Genomic DNA, 15,567 nt, shown 5'->3' on the forward strand with positions numbered 1-15,567 from the left:
TTTATCCATTTTTTTTAATTTCAATTTCTTTAATAATGGGATATATATGTATTCAATATAGAAAAAAATATTTATTATTTTTAATTTAATTTCCGTTGTTTAATGTAAGTGCACAGCGCACAATTTAAAAAAAAAATTTAGAAAACAACACTTTTATTATTCTTGACTGTTAATTTACCAAACATCTAAATTTTAGGGTTAATTATATATATAGATGATTAGTGATTTTATTGATTTGCAAATTGGTATATGTGGTATTTTTCTTGTAAAATGTAAAATTTTGCATTTTTTTTACACTGAGAACGATCTCAAAATGAAAATTTTCAAGAATTAAAATTATTTAGTATTATATGTACTAGGGAACCATATCTTTAATTTTTCATCGTTTTTGGAGTTTTCTGTCTCTAAATATTAAATTTCTCTCTCATACAAAATAATATCTAAATGATCTCAAACCTAAAAAGTTGAAAAATTAAAGTTGTTTAAAATATAATTTAACTCTTGAAAATTGTTATTTCAAAATCGTTATCGGCTAAATTCTGACAAAATGAATCCAAATATAAAATTTTGTAAACCACGTGATTGCGTTTGCAAAATTTTACAAACCACGAGTGTTTGAAAAAATAAATACTACAGATATGATTTGAACTCTTTGTCCTTGGATTACTGGAATACATTTCATTGTCCACGATGTTGGAATTGTGTAAAAGAAATACGTACAAAAGGAGAAATATGAAAGAGAATAGATGTGGTTAATGCGTATCATTAAAATTAAAATGCTTGATTTCTGTGAAACTCGGCTTAATACATCATTATATCTAAAAAAAACTTGCTCCCTAAATTTTTAAAATATTCCGATAGCTCTCTGAATTTGTATAAAATATTCAGTTAGCCCCTTAAACTTGCATAAAATATAATCAATTAATCACTCGGTTGTAAAAAAGTAAGTTAAATGTAGAAAATATGTTGCACGCATCTTTAAAAAGTAAAACGACAAAGGTCAGAGTATGCGATTCTAATATTAGAGAAGAAAAAGTTTTATAGTTCATGAAGTAAGAACTTCTTTTTTAATATGTTTTAATCTATTTTGTGAATTATGTAATAACATTTTAAGGCACGTGTAACACATCTTCCACATTTAACTTACTTTTTTTACAACAGAGTGATTAATTTATTACATTTTACGCAAGTTTAAGGGGCTAACTGATTATTTTATACAAATTTAGAGGGCTATCAGAATACTTTGAAAATTCAGAGGACCAATTAAGCTTTTTGGATAACTTTAAGAGGCAAATGATGTATTAAGCCGTGAAACTCCAACAATCAGGCCATCTCCAACCCATTACGCTATCTCTATCTCCATTTTCTATTTTCTAAACATCAAATCCTATTTTTTCTCCAACCCACTACACCATTTATTACGAACCGAATTAGAGGATTTATATATATTTTTATGAAGTGTGCCAATTTACCAACATCCTGCATAATAAATTAGAAATCATCAAAATCTTAAAAAATTGTTGCTGTAACTTTTTTTGTACAACTTTTATTTCATAATTTTAAACCAATTCATATATAATAATTAAAATTTTATACCTATACCAATTCATGTAGTGTTGATGTAACTTTTAGAAGTTTGAGCTCCTCTTAATTTAATTCTCTGCTTATAATGTTCTAAGTTTTTTTTTTTTTTAAATACACAAAAAAATAATAAATGGATGGGCTTAATTAAATAGTACAGAATTAATTTGATTTGTCTTATTTTTTCGGGCTATATAAGTAGTGGGATGGGCAGTATGTTATGTATAATTCGGTTTGTTTGGTTTTTTCGGTTTATACCCAAACCAAACCGAACCGAACTAAAAACCAAAGTTGTAAAAAAAAGAGAACCAAACCAAACCGAATTACAATTTGGTTCGGTTTTTTTAATTCGGTTTTTTCGGTTTTCGGTTTATGGTTCGGTTTTGCTCACCCCTACTTTTATTGTTTTTTACATATATTATTATTATTATCAATAATCTATATTAAAAAAATTAATTCAAAAATTAATTAAAAATAAGAAAACAATATTATTTAAGTTTAAATCATTAATAATAAATTTAACTATAAAATATAAAATGAGAAAAAATTAAATAATATTTAACTAAATTAAATAATTCATAAAACATAATTTGAATTAAAATAATAAATATATATATTTATATTAAATTATTAATTTCCACCAAAATAAATTTTGGTGGAAATTGCATTTCTATGCCAAAATGGCATAGAAATTTAGGTGGATTACTAAACCCAGCCATGAATTCCCACCCCTAGCTCCATGAAAAGACCAAACTACCCTTTATCCAAAATTTGAAAAAACACAAAATCTCTCAAATACCCTACACACTCTTTGATCAATTCCGGACTAATTTGTGAACCAAAACATGGAGTGTAACAACAACCGTAAAGGGAAAGCGAAAATAATAAGATTTACCGTTTTTGTTTTTTGATTTAAGCTTAAAAATTGAATCTGTGGGTGATTTTTTAAAAACGCCGGAATCGCAGTCGGGCGTATGAACATCACGCCCGACCAACGGTTCCGGCGTATGAATATCACGCCCGACATGTGGTTCGGGCGTGAGGCTATCACGCCCGACCTATGGTTCGGGCGTGATGTTCATACGCCCGCACCATAGGTCGGGCGTGATGTTCATACGCCCGACCTATGGTTCGGGCGTGATGTTCATACGCCCGAGGGGTTTTAATTAATTTAATTAATTTTTTGTAATTTTTAGTTTGTTTAATTTAGTTTAACTAAATTTTTATGTTGTAAATTTTAGTTGTTGTAAATTTTATTTTGTTTAATTTAGTTTAACTAAATCTTTATTTTGTTAATTTTAGTTAAATTTTTATTTTGTTAATTCAGGTATTTACGGGTTAAATTCAATAGCGGACTAATTTTTTTACGGGTTTAATTCAACAACGGACTAATTTTTTTTACGTAACAGGTATTTACGGATTTAATTCAATAGCGGACTAGCTATTTTTTTTGCTCTCCCGACACGCGGGCGTGTGCCTATCACGCCTCACCTTGTGGTCGGGCGTGATAGCCCCACGTCTCACCGTGTGGTCGGGCGTGATCGCTACACGCCCGACCACACGGTGAGGCGTGGGGCTATCACGCCCGACCACAAGGTGAGGCGTGATAGGCACACGCCCGCGTGTTGGGAGAGCAAAAAAAATAGTTTTTTCCTCCCCAAAACCCATGAAAAGGTATTTTCGTCCTTTCACGGGGCTAGAAGTGGGAATTTGGAGCTGGGTTTAACAACACCCAAATTTAGTGGTGGTTGGAGAAGCCAACCACCACTAAAAAGGCATTTCCAACCCTCATTTGGTGAGGGTTGGAGATGCTCTCATTTGATTTATTTTTTTCTCACTTGGATTTTCGATTTTTGTATTTTATAATCTATTAAACAATGCAAATAATTACCTTCATGCATTTAAGGGGTAAATTACACCCATTGCCATTGAACTTTACCCATTTTAATATCGTGTTCACTAAATTTCAATTCTTAACATGACTACTGAACTTTACACTTTTTAATATCAGTGGTCACTCAATGCTTCAAAACGACTGTTGACGGTCTCAAAATAAAAAATTCGAAGAGTTAATGATATTCTAAGGAACTTTAATTTTTGAAATTTTTTGTCTTGATGTCATTTAGGTATTGTTTGGCTAGGAGAGAGAAAATGAATTTTTAGAGAGAAAGCTCCAATAAAGGTAATTTTGGAAAATAAAAATATGATTTCATGGTAAATGTTATTCTGAACAATTTTAATTTTTGATATTTTTATTTTGAGGAGCTAGTTAAAGTTGAGTGGCTACCGGTTTAAAAAAGGTAAAGTTCAGAGGTCATACCGTTAAGAATTGAAGTGACCATAATATTAAAATGGATAAAGGTGAGTGGCATGAGTGTAATTTACCGTGCATTTAAGTATATGGTAATTGAATAACTCTTATGGCCATAATGTTTGATAGTATTTAGTATAGGGTAAATTACACCCATGGCCACTGAACTTTACCCTTTTTAATATTGTTCCCGTTCAACTTTAACTAACTCTTCAAAATGACCGCTAACGGTCTCAAAATGAAAATATTTAAGAATTAAAGGTGTTCAGAACGATATTTACCATGAAACCACATTTTTTTATTTTCTAAAATCACTTTTATTAGAGTTTTCTCTCTCTCTAAATTCACTCTCTCCCCTAACCAAATAAGACCTACATGACCTCAAAACAAAAATTTTCAAGAATTAAAATTCCTTAGAATATCATTAACTCTTTGAATTTTTTTATTTTGAGGCCGTCAACAGTCGTTTTAAGGCGTTGAGTGGCCACCGATGTTAAAAAGTGTAAAATTTAGTAATCATACTGTTAAGAATTGAAGTTCAGTGGCTACAATATTAAAATAAGTAAAGTTCAATGGTCATGGTGTAATTTACCCTAATATCATTAGCATTATTTATTTATTTTTCATATTACAGATCATTTGTTTTTTTTTTTCTCACTTTAGCTTTTGGATTTTTGTATCTATTAAACAATGCAAATAATTACCTTCATGCATTACCGTCCTCAAATTATTTATCACCGTATTTGGATTTTGTTGCCCTTCTCATAATTTTGATCAAATACTTAAAATTCTCTCTCCAAATCATAAACCCGAACAACAATAATTGAAATTATGAAAATAATTGATGTGTGACAATCCGAACCCCGGAAATGGATGATTACGAGTCGGAAACATTAAAATTTACGTATTTTTTTATCAAAGAACTCATGAAAATAATATATACTTTTTATGACGATTTTACATTTTTCGCCACAAAAAATTGGAGGATTTTGCATTTTCCGTTCCAAAAAATTGAACAATTTAGTATTTTTCATCACTAAAAATTTTACACGGCCAAATTTTCGCCGATTCAAAAAAAAATTCAGTTTTGAGAAAAGTACGAAAGGGCGAAATTATCCAAATGGAAGCGGTGGACGGTAAATAGCAATAACCATATATAAATAATTAATAATTTAGCATATAATTAGATTTAAAGAAAATGATAAATTATTAGACAAGATTATATTCAATTTATATTGTTTTTTTTTTTTTTTTTTTTTTTTTTTTTGATTCATTACTGAAAGTGGTCAAGAAACAGGTTAGTAGTTCCTAAAATTTCCTTATCATCTTATGAAAATGGATTATTGGATATCTTGATTCAGCAATACAAAAGTTAAAATGCTAAAAAATGTAGCACAATAAGAAAATAAAAATGGAATTTGCTAAATTTCATATATTAAAGAAAAGAATGTGAGGATTCTAATCCATATATAATAGAGCAGTTCGCAAAGATTAAGCTGCTGCTGCCTGTTTTGTAAAATAATTTCGCATTGATGATCGTGATTCTCCTCGTTGTTGAAACATTGTGAGATAGAATCTAGTTCCAAAAGGGGATGAATGGAACTATTAATAAATTTAAGGCTTTATAAAGTGAATTACTATATCCAGCATTGAATTCCCACCTCTAGCCCCGTGAAAAGACCGAAATACCCTTTAGAAAATTTTCAGAATTCTCAAATCCTCTCAAACAACCTAAACTCTCTTTAATCTAATCCGGACTAATTTATCAACGAAAACATGGATCGGCGGAGGGGCGGCAAAGGAAAGGGTGATGGGCAATTATTTATTTATTTATTTTAATTTAATTAAATTTTTGTTATTTTTGTCTTCCCGACATGCGGGCGTGTGGCTATCACGCCTCACCGTGTGGTCGGGCGTGATAGCCACACGCCTCACCTTGTGGTCGGGCGTGTGGCTGTTACGCCCGACCACACGGTGAGGCGTGTGGCTATCACGTCCGACCACACGGTGAGGCGTGATAGCCACACGCCCGCGTGTCCGGAAAGCAAAAAAAAATAGGATTTCCCATCCCCAATCCCTGAAAGGGTATTTTCGTCCTTTCACGGGGCTAGGGGTGGGAATTTGAGGCTGGGTATAACAACACCCTTTATAAATTGTCTCACAATTAATTTGATAGCACAAGACACTCAGAATCAGAGGCAAACTTAGCTAGCTGTTTTGAACAGAAGCTAAGCTTAATTATGCTTCTGGATTTAAACACTTTGGCTGTGCAACTGGGTGCAGCCTCTGTGTGACTTGATTAAGTATGCTATTGAGTACAATAGTCAGAATCACAAGTTATATAAGCTAAGCACAGAAGCGAAAAATATAATTGTATCAGAAGGAAACAATTAGAGAGATTGTTACATATTGATTTATCCTGGTTCGCCCTCCTACCTACATCCAGTCCCCATAGTACCTTCCTCATAGTTCTAATCCACTAGTAAACTCTTTCCAATAGGTAGAGTATAAAACCCTTACAATAGATACAAAGCCTCTGCAAAGTACCTTCATTTACACTCAACACTCAGCTATCTATTCTCCTCTCTTCCTGTCTACTTATGACCGAAACAAATAGAAGAGCTTATGAACTTTCTAAGCTATTGATAGTTTTTGTTCTAACTTATAACACAATGAGTGAGCTTAGAACTTTTTACACAAATGAATACAATGAGTGTGTACATAATTTTGCTTTGCTTTTGGAACTTCAATAATGATTCTCTCTTGAATTCAGCATTGATGATCAAGTCCAAATGTAGCAAATAATGAGGCTTTTATAGTGACACTTTGAAAGCTGGTTATTTCGAATTTCAAAATAACCGTTGGAGGGAAACAACTCGTCTGTCCCTTTCATCCTCAGAGCCCAGTGTCCTCAGCCAATTGTAATCCTTCTCTTTTCCGTTATTTTGTCTGAGATGCCACACTTTTGATCTTTGATGGAGGCAGTTTGTTTGTCTAAACAAATCAGGCAAAGATTCTAGATTGACCAGAGGACAAGCCGTCTGGGCCTTATGCTTCTTTCCTTATTTAGTTATACATTGTCAGTTGCACAGAGTCAACGTCTGATCTTGTCTCTTATGCCTTGATCTTCTGTCCTCTGAATTAGTCTTCTCTTGAGGCATGACTTTGAGCTTCTAGGTTCTTCTTGCTATTGGGCTGAAGTTGATCCATGAGCCTTTGATTCATCTTTTAAGGCCTTTGATTATTTCTTTTAATCTTACACTTAATTTATCAAAACACTTTACAAACACATTAGTCCAAATAAATCAACATTTAATTTTAATGTGTCATTAATTATGGGAATATTAATTTCCTTTAATATCTTTGTGATAATCAAAATTAGTGTGGAATGTGTTTCAATAGAAATGTGTTTCAACAAACTCCCTTATTTTGATATTGGTAAAAATTTAGAGGTTAAGAACAAAATGTAAAACTCCCCCATAATCGTTGAACTTACATTGCTTTTGGATTCTCCCCCGTAAGGGTTGAGCTACTGAAAAGTAATTTTACTTAAAAGAGAAAGAATGTTAGACATTTAAAGTTCAATAGTAAAATTAAATTCAGAGTCAGAAACATGTTGATCGGTGTTAAATATATATCAAGGGAATAACATAATAATACTAAGATATAATCTTTGTGAAACAAATATTTAAGGAAGGCAATATAAATATAATTCAGAGTTTAGTTGTATTGTCCTTAGGTTTGTTGTTGTATCATAGCATTTAAATGGAAAAATAGATCTATCAGAGTTTTAAATGAATGAATCTCAGAGCTTTAACGTAGTTAAATATCAGAGCTTCTTCAATACTCAAAGGATCATCAATGGATGAGATTTGCATACTTAGAATGTTTGTCCTTGATTGATTTTTAGGTTAAATGTTGATTAATTAGAGTCGATAGCTCATAAGTGTTAAAGATGTAAGGTTAGGGTGAAAGATATTAATCAGAAGCAATAAACATATAGAGGCAATATTGGAAAAGATAGAAGTATATACACAACTCTGCATACAACGGACATAAAGTAACACTAAACCGTCTCTAAGCACCAAACTAAGTAAAGCTACACAATGCAAGTCCCTATCTATTTAGGTTTAATGTTGATTTGAGCTAGGGGTGGGCACGGTTCGTTAACCGATCCATTAGGCCAAAAAATTAACCGAACCGTTATTAACGTTTTTTTAACCATCCAACCCGAAACCGGTCCACATCAATCGGTTAACCATATAATCGGCTAACCATTAATTTCGGTTAGGTTTTTCGGTTAATGGGTTTTAACCAATTCTCACTGGTTAACCAAAAATAAACAGTTAACTATAATTTTTACCCAAACCTAAATTTTTAAACAATATTAAAATACATATAATTTCAAAAATTCAAACGAAACGAATTCATATAAAAGTTCAGAATTCAAACATAGGTACCAAACTAAAAAACAATTCATCAAGTTTACATTTAAAACATAAAGAAATGTATGTTATAATCTATGTTAAGCATTATTTATTTATTTTAAAGTAAAACAGTATAATCTATGTTATATATTTATATTATCTATGTTATAATCTATGTATTTATATTAAGCAGTATAGTCTATGTATTTATATGTATATTTGCATTGCCTTTGTCGTCAAATGTCATATATATATATATATATATTTTTAAAACTTATATTTATTAAATGGTTTGGTTAACCATTAACCACGGTTTTTTAACACTGTAACCCGAAACCAAAACCGGTACCTATCTATTTTTTAACCATTAATAAAACCAATGGTTCGGTTAACCGCTTTTTTCAGTTCGGATTACCAGTTTTCGGTTCGGTTACCAGTTTGATCGGTTTTTTTTTGCCCACCCCTAATTTGAGCTATGTTTTAGACTTTCTAGATTTGGATGGATGTTGTTGTTGCTGAGTTGATGATACTGAGGCTTGTCGAGAGGTTGCTCCCTTGTCTTGTTTATCTTTGTATTCTTCCTCAGAGGTTTTCTCCCCCTTTTTCCCAACATCAGTGATGGGGAAGGAACCACGAGGAGAGGCATATCTACCAACACTTCTGGAGTTAAGCTGCTCAGTATTGGCTTGAATCTTTTGAGAGCTTTGGGTCAGACCATTGAAGATCGATGGACCAGTTCGAGCCTGTTCCGGAAGAACAACACCAGAGTTGCATATGCTACTGATGATGAATTGAAAGGCTTTGGTGCCCCAAACAATACAATGAGCAAGAGCAGCTCTATACTTCTGGTGGATGCTCAGTAGGGCATCCGGAATCCTATTTTGATTGGCCAGAGTCTGCACATGCTTGAGTGCATCAGTGTTTGTTTGTAGATGGCAGAGGTCTTCTGGTCCAATGTTTCTATGGAAGTTCTATTGATTGTTAGAAGCCGAATGGATTCAGTAAGTTGATCAATAGCAGAAGTTGATGCTGAATTAATTTGTTGCTGGACCTTAATCAGCTCAGTATTAATCTGCTGGAATTAAGAAGATAGTCTTTCAGAGATGTCCTCAGCAGATGGCACAATTGTTGGAAGAGCTTAAATTTTGGCTTCAAGAAGATTCATGCACTGAATCATCATGATTTGGATTGCCGCCATTCGATCAGCAAAGGCGTGGGAGCCTTGTTGAGAGATTAAATGAGCTATGGTGTTTAGGAGAGATTTGATGTTGGACATCTCATTCAACAACTGCATTGTCTCGCTTAATAGATTTGACTCAATAGAAGGAGCAGAAGTTGAGGAAGCAGAAGCGTGAGACTTAGCCATATCAGCTACCAAAGCAAAAGCATCATCCAATATCTTCTTCCTTTCAGAAGTGGCATTTAGAAATGAGGGCAAAGAAGCTTGTTGTTGGATGTTGGCAGTGGTGGGGTCTGGATTGGGTCAGAGCCCATCTCAGAGGCTGGTGCCTTAGCCCGTTCTAGGTGTTTGGATAATGAAAGTGAAGGAGTTTGAGGAGTGGTATCTGTTGGGGTTTAGTGTCCTATAGACAATTGTTCTAGGATACAAACTTAATGTAAATGAAGTGTTCTTTATATCATTTGTTTTAATGAGATATGTTTTCATAACTATATAAAGGCAATCCCTTTTAAGAACTAAATAAAGTCTAATAAAAGGAAATCCATAAGTTTGTTTAAAGTGATTATAAAGTGTTCATACAAGCATGAAGTGAGACGAAACTTTATAATAAACTAATAAACTTAAAACCACCCCAAGTCAAGTAATATGTTTAGGATTGACATATCACTGCTGAGACTTGCATGTAACAATGTCTTCTGTCGAGACAGAAAGCTGATCTCACAAGCTTCATATATAAAGATATCTGGACAGTTACGTGGATCCAATGAAAAGGAGTTCATTAGGATTGGGGACCCGACTTGAGATAACAGGATGGGTAGATTCATCATTGTCACCTGTTCATCTCATTGGTATTAATAGGTATAAGTAATCCTCAGACTCAAAGGAATGTTAATTAGTAATTCTGGATTATAGAATGTGACGCTTTGATCCTGTTGTAACACATCCATAACAGAGATGACTCTGGGGTGTGAACGGCAGACGTTGGGTATCACAGGAAGTAATTGCAGGATAGTTATACATTGGATTGAGCATTTATCACTCCCGATAAATGGGAGATACGTCCATGGATCGTTTGTGGAAGACTTGACTCTAAATCCTTGCAAGGTGATAGCTTGAGACTTGAAATACAGATTTCACTTAACCTATCTAATTGGAGTTGACTCGGCCTGTACAAGTAAAACGAACGTCTCGCTATATGTGACTTGACATTATCCATAGTCATAAGATTCAGTTCAAGGATGTAGTTGATAAAGGACCGAATTATACTGTAACTAATACGGAAAGGTCAACGACAGAATCAACCTGTCTTCTTATAGCTCTGGGGGAATGTTTCGGATTTGCTAATTACATTTTACGTACTCATTCCGTTATGCAAAGATTAAATATAATTCTGTGAAAATTAATTTAATAGTTGCATACGGCTAGAAGCAATAAGAACCTAATGGGTCACACATAAGACTTGGAACCCAAAAGAGAAACGAATGTTAATTAATTGATGGAAGCCCAACTGAGTCCGCTAAGGCCCAGTACATGGGGTGGGGCGATTTTCATGTATGAAAATACATGAATAATTTAATTTGATTTTAACAATCCTAATTAGATTATGATTGTGAATTAAATTAATTAAAGGATAAATAAGTTAGGAGTTTTAATTAGATTAAATTGCTCCTATTATTATCTTATAAGGTTACTATTATTATCTTTATATTTAAGATATAATTATAGATAATAAATAAGAATTATATTCCGAATTAAATTCTTATTCAGTAACCTAATTGTATCTAACTAGGGTTTAGATACAAGAGAATATAAATACCCCCCCATGTGTAATTTTCGAAATACACATACTAAGCCGGGAGAGAGAATTTTCGACCCACATCATAAGGACGAGATTATCCACCGTTTCCTTCCGTTCAATTGATTACATCGTTTTCTCTTTATCCTTGATATTGTGTTGATTAATTAGAGACAATCTATTTTGGTTGTTATATACGGTTGAATTCTAACTTGATCTTCAATTGTTTGTTTTGTGCTTGAGAACTCGAAGTAAGAGTTGTGGGCACTTCGTTTGCAACGGTAAATAGAACTTCTAAAAGGTATTTCTTTCTATCCCTCTTTATATGAAATAACGATTAACGGATCTTGGGTTAATGAAATAGGTTAAAATTTTTATATTTCCGCTGCCAAACGTTAGCCTATCAAGTTTTTGGCGCCGTTGCCGGGGATTTATAATTTCTTGCAATATTAGACAAAAACGTTTTATTGTTAATCTAAGCATTTGTACATATTACTTTCTTTTTGTGAATAATTTATTTTATTTCGTACTAATAATCTTTTCCATGGTATTATAGTTGTCATCCGTGGGACGATCTCATGGGTGACGAATGTTCGCACCAACAATCGTCCTCGCAATTCGATGTGGTAATCTCTATGCTTAAAGATATTCAAGTGAGATTATCTAACAATGAGGCATATTGCAGGGATTTGGGAAATCAAATCACTAGATTGACGTCTCGTCTCGGTTCAACCGCGGACGAATCAATTCGAGACACCAATCCGGGTGATCAACATGTAGAGGTCGAGTTAATCGAGCCCTCTCAAGAGGAATCCCCAAATCATGTAGGATGTCTCAACTGCGAGGAGCCGGAAATCCTAATCGATAAGCCGGTTGTGTGCGGGCCCATGGAAATAAATCCAAAGCTAGAAGAGTTTGAGGTTCCTTCTACCTGGAATATTTCACTCTTTTTGAACTACCAAAGGAGTCAAAAAGGGAGCAAACTAAACTCTTCAATAATTTCTGTAAATATAGTTTTTGGTTTTTGTTAAATTTCTTTGAAGCTAACAATCCGTTTTGTAGGTACGGATTGTTTATTCAAGAATTTGCATTTCTAACGCGAATGGAAGCATACACCTAGGAGGAAATGCTAAGTCGAGCTCACCGACTATAACCTAGCGCTTCTTGGGAGGCAACCCAAGCTCGAATAAGGGAGTTTTCTTTCCCAGCTTTTATTTTCCGCATTTCGTTTTCCTACCGACTTATGTCATTTCTTTAAAAAAAAAAATCCCACTTTATCCAAAGGAGAATAAGCCACGCGGGGCGTACACACATATACACCCCGCGCATCGTGCTTGTTATTTCTGTTTTTGCGTGAGTTAATAACATTCACGCGGGGCGTATCACTGTTACGCCCCGCGTGCTCCACCTTTTCTATAATAAGATGGCTCAGAGCTCGGAACACGCGAGGCATCCCTTTACGTGCGCCCCGCGTATCTGAGTCTCTGGCCCCGGTGCACTTAAAAAGCCTTCTACGCGGGGCGCCCCCAGGGATACGCCTCGCGTAGGATCTGACCTTAAGGGTCCCTTTTTCAGCTCATTCTTTATTTTTGTTTCTGTTTTGTTTTCTTTTTGCGACGCCCTTGGAATAGGCGTCATTTTAATAACGCGGAGGGACGTGCAACCCCGCACTTTTAGTTTGGTTTGCACTAACAAAAACAAAAATAAAAATCAAATAATTATCAAAATAATTAAACAAATTTATTAACTCTTGAAATTCTTCCGACACGCTACACCTCCCTCGGAAATTAATTAAAGTTCCGTTATTTGTCGTTAAAAATAAAAACATCGGAACACAAAGGATGGTTTAATTGAGAAATTTTAGTCTTGGTTTTGAAGTTAGGGAATTTATGAAAAGCTTAGGCTAGTACTAAACAAAAGCATTGAGTCCTAACTCACATGTCATCTCCATAATGAACTTTAAAAAGGCAATAAAAACGGGATAGTTGAGAATTTAGCGAAGACTTGATAGTACACAATTTAAACCCGAATCTTTGTGAGGTATTTTTGAGCCTAAAGGAGTTCGTACGAGAACTCCAATTCTTTCACAATTTTTCGAGAGCTTTGACTTCGCTCGACTCATAGAATTTGCATCCAATACCGGATTAAGTACACTTATTTTTGGTAAAAAGGCAATAGATGATAAACCGAACCCACTTAGGCTAATTTTTCTTAATTTATTTTTCTCGTTTTCATTAAACATTAGGAAACCCCTTCGAGTCTATTAACCAACTTTTTTTTGTTAATACCCTTTTAACATTTAACCCTTTTTCCTCTTGTTCAAATACCGACAAAATCAATTTGCACCCGAATTACCCGAAATAAGTCACGGCCTTAGCAAATGAGCACCATAAGCTTTCAAAATATTGTTTTTGTGCCTCTATCAAAACAAAGGATACAATAAAAATAAAAAGGCATTCTCAAGCTCCACCCGAGCAATTTTGAAGTATATCTTGTAAAATTCGCTAAGACCGAAGCAAAATACGGTGCGATCATAAGTCGGTATTTTGGAACTTGAGTTTCTTTAAACTAACCACTAAAGAAGTCACCCACATTACAACCCCCCTCCGGGTTCATTTTTAATATTGCTTAACCATATTTTAGGAGGAAAAACCCGGATGAAAATGCAAATTCAACATGGTCTCGAGTAAGTGCAAGGAAGAGTGCGAAAACACCGACCCACCAAAAATTGAGAGTAAGAGTGAAATCCCTTGGTGAGGTACTATCGGGTTCTCAAAAGATAATCAACCCCCGTTAATATTGCCTATTAAATCTTGATCATGGAGGTTTCAAACAAGTTTTTGTACTCAATTGTTTGCGTAGGTACTTACCGAAACCTTTGCACAAAACCATAACTTTGAAATCACGCACTTGGCAAAACCAACCTTCGGTTTATTTCCTAATTTTCTCAATCCCTTGTCTTTCGATTTCTTTTACTTGAGGACAAGTAAAACTTTTAAGTCCAAGGAGGTTTGATAGGGGTATTTTACCCCTATCTTTTAGCGTGATTTACGGATTGATTTTGGATAAAATAAATAAGTTTAGTTACAAAAATAAAGTGTTTTTGATAAAATAAAAAAATAAAAATAAATCTCGTACTTTCAGTTTATTTTCCTCGTTTTGATTAGTTTTGGAAATAAAATCGTCAAGCTAACTCGGCTCTCAAGTTTTGTATTTCAGGTACGAGAAAGGAGCAAAAATCCACTCCATACGTGGGGCGTAAAACATGGTGTCAGAAATAATTGCCTTATCCGCAGGCACCATGTGGAAATGACTCAGCATACGCGGGGCGTATGACACCTTACGCGGGGCGTATGACACATGTCGGAAATGATTGGCCTAATCCTGAAAGTCAGACTGCATTGTCTCCCGGAGTCAACTCTCCATACGCGGGGCGTACCACCATTTACGCGGGGCGTAAAAGGTAGTTCTTCAACGTAAAAAGATCAGAGACTCATTTACGCGGGGCGTACTTCAGCTACGCAGGGCGTATTTGAGACAATTAGACATAGAATTGGTCCACATGCAGGAGATTTCTGATGGAATGGGAATTTACGCGGAGCGTAGACCAATTTACGCGGGGCGTATCATGGGATTTCTGCACCAAATAATGTTGCTCTATACTTGTGCTTTGTGAAATTACAAACTTGCCCTTGCTTGATGTCTATAAATAAGAAGCTATTGAACTTCATTTGACACCAATTACATACTAGAGAGCTACACTATACTCTTTTCTTTCCTTGTAATTTAGATTCAAATTTTGTAAGTTAAACTCTCCCCCTCGAGAGCTTGTTCGTTGTTCCGGCGTTCCATTAACGCTCCATTCCACCATTCGTCACCAAGCTCGAGAGTTCCACCTCCACGACCTAGGAGACGGCTTTGAGTCCGGTTAGCTAGTTCCAAGGGCGGATTCTCCCTTTTTACTTGCTAATTAGCTTGTACTCTTCCTATGTACTAGGCTTGGTTGTATTTCATCTAATCACTTTCCATATTTATAATTTATGATTTATAATCTCTATTTCCCTTTATGTGTTAATGTTTATTGCTTGTTTTGATATTGATAATTGATTATTGTGTAGGAGAACGCGATTACCGCCGCCATTCGGGCTATCTTTAGGGAGTTATATAGGTGTTGCCTTATCGGAAGTGACAAACCGGAAACCGTAGGAATTGACAAGCCACGGAACTTACGGGCCCTAGTTTCTAATTCCCCCGCGTTAGACACGCCTTGACT

The sequence above is a fragment of the Euphorbia lathyris genome, chromosome 10 (genome assembly GCF_963576675.1).
Source record: "Euphorbia lathyris chromosome 10, ddEupLath1.1, whole genome shotgun sequence".
Lineage (NCBI taxonomy): Eukaryota > Viridiplantae > Streptophyta > Magnoliopsida > Malpighiales > Euphorbiaceae > Euphorbia > Euphorbia lathyris.